Source organism: Meleagris gallopavo, chromosome 6 (assembly GCF_000146605.3).
Source record: "Meleagris gallopavo isolate NT-WF06-2002-E0010 breed Aviagen turkey brand Nicholas breeding stock chromosome 6, Turkey_5.1, whole genome shotgun sequence".
Lineage (NCBI taxonomy): Eukaryota > Metazoa > Chordata > Aves > Galliformes > Phasianidae > Meleagris > Meleagris gallopavo.
The window spans coordinates 45,367,298-45,370,128 of NC_015016.2; positions in this window are offsets into that span (position 1 = coordinate 45,367,298).

Genomic DNA, 2,831 nt, shown 5'->3' on the forward strand with positions numbered 1-2,831 from the left:
GAGGAACCTGCAAAGTAAAGCCTGGTAGCAGTGCCAGGCATGTACCTGGTATCTGGAAAAAGAATGTGGGCTTACACCCTGGGATCTGCCCTCACTGAGCCCAGTACTTGTCTTTGCAAACAAGACTCCCAGAAGACTACCTTCTCCAGGACAGGCAAAGACCCTCCTTCTCTATTGATCTGTCCTAGATGAGAGGGTTTAGAGGTCCCGTGAAGTGAAATATTTTGATGAAAAAACAACTCACTGCTCTTTCCCCAGCTGCTCACCACTGAAGTTAAGTGCAAAGGGTCTCCTCTTGCCCACAGAATGGGCTCCAGCTCCAGGAGACTGCTGACCTCCATTCAGCCAAGCACGATAGAGCCTCATCTATTGCTGCACAAACTCTGTCTTGCAAAAATGCTGCCCATATTCAGGCTGTCTTTATGTTATTGAGCCTCCTTAGCATAAAGCAGGAACAAATTCAGTGGATAAATCAACGTGAATAATGTAGCTGTATCATGCTGTGTTCTGCAAGGTATCTTAAAATAGCAGTCCCATTGAACAGGAGCATTTGTATGTATAGCAGCTCCCTACAAGCACGTGTTGCTGTTGCATGTACTGGAAATGAAAGATGCAGCTGCAGTCAGCTGGCAATGTCAGATGTTTCAGTAGGAGTTTCTAGAAAGAGGACAAGTGGGAGGGTGGTCAGCTGGTGAAGTTGCATGGTCAGAAGATGTGCAGCCAGTGAAGTCATTAGGTTTGTAGAGGGGAGGCTGACCTTGCCCTTGTTTGACACAGCTCAAAACTGCCAAATTACACTCAGTTCTTTAAGAACTCAGCTTTCCCAGTTCCTCCATGATTCTTTTTTGTTAGCACAGAGAGGTTGAAGAAGGATGTGTGCATGAATGTGAAATGTGAGAATGGAACCAAATAAAACAGACATTAGTGTGTGTATATACACGTATATATATTTAATATACATACAAGAAATGCACATATACACATATACATTTATATGTTACGTATACTTGAGTTTTTCAGGGTTATCTTCTCAGAGGCTCAGAGAGGAATGAAATGTTCTCCCAGATTCTACAAGCATGCTACAGAGATAACTGATGCTTTTATTCCTGTAAGGAATGCAAGGTAGTACTGTTGGCGAGCTAAATATGCTGGAATTATCTCTGAAATAAATGCTGTGTTGAAGTTGAGCTTTAAAAAATGCACAAGTCAGCTTGAATTCTGTCTCCTAACAATGAACAAATGACATCCAGATAGAGATTCAATTAATAGTGTGGAACTGGGTTATTTAAGATTATTATTATTTAAGCCACAGCATGGCTCTTGTTAGTACCTTTCTGTTTATCCCCGTGTCCCTTTGCCTTGCAGCAGTGCAATTCATGCCAGCTGCACGTCAGAATGATTAGAGGTACATTAAATGTATTATATATATATAGCATTTTTTTTCCTATTGAGATACTTAACAGTGTTTTTGTTGACTGAGCTTTCCATGTGATGCTGGTAATCACCAAAGGTGACAAAGCTTGCTCAGAGCCAAAGAAGAATACAAGGGCAGCTGGCCTTTTAGCTTCCCTCCTCTGTGCCTTCTGCTGCTGCTTTTGTCATCCTCCTGCTAGAGCCAGGAGCTAGCATGACCTAATGAAACCTTCAAGCCATCCGGCAAAGCAAAAAGGTTGGAAAAGTAAAAAGAAAAAAGCTGGAGGCAGCAGATTCAGGGGTGAGTGACTGCCCAAGCAGTTGGTGAAAAATGGCTCACCGGCATCAGGGAGAAAGGGACAGGACATGGAAAGCATGGAGGGGGAAGCCTGGAGGGAGCAAGGAGAGGGACATCAGTATGTAACTCACATTACAACCTGGAGTTAACGCTTCCATTGCTGTGGCTTTCCAAGCATAAGTAAAGTATCATTTAAGATGTGACTGGAGAGTCTAAGAAGCAAAAAGAACTGCTGTTATGACAAAGGGATATCTTGCCTTCATATTGCAGCAGCCATCCACTTTTCTTTATCTGCTATGCGGATTATTTCCACTGCTTGAACCAATTCACTAATGGATTTTTTTTCCTATAATTCTCATATGTCGCAAGCAACATGCAACTGATTAGTGACAGCTTTATCTAGCTATATTGAAAACTGTTCAGCTCCTGCAATCTGAGAGTTGGCAACAAGCCTGCAGGTTCCTTTTTCTAGCTCCTTTTCTAGCTGTGCTAGCAAAGAGGTTCTTTTAGGTGAAACTTGGGCACGTTGACAGAGCATGCATCATCTCCCTTCCTGAAGGAATTCAAGCTAAAGAGGATGCTGGGTGTCACAGCGAGGTGTGGCTGCATGTCAGTGACAGAGAAAAATGGAACCTCAGTGTCCTCATAGCTGGTTTTGGTGCTTCAGTCTTGTTATAGATTGCTTGAGGAGTCCCTGTTCTCACGTGTCAGGTAAGACTGAGTAGAATATGTGCCTTCATATCTCTGTTTCTTAGTTTTCCTTGAAGAAAGAAGCCGGAACTATCAGATGAGCAGTCTGTGTGGCTGGACCCGCCCTTCAGGCAGATGGGGCAGAAACAGGGCTTCTCAGCAGAATCAGCGCACTGTGGGTTTCCCAGCCCTGCTACGAGACGATACAAACAGGTCTCCTACCTTACGGGCTGATGCCACGGGGAGAAGCTACAAGTATTCTGTTTGGGGGTGACCTATCGTACTACAACACCCAGCGTGCACCTCGGCTCTCCCGCGCGGGGCACGCGGGGCTGTAGCGGCGCGCGGCACGCTGGGACTTGTAGTCGGTAGCTGAGGGCGGGCGCTCCGCTGGAGCGGCTGCTGCCGGCCGGCCCAGGAGCGGCCGGGC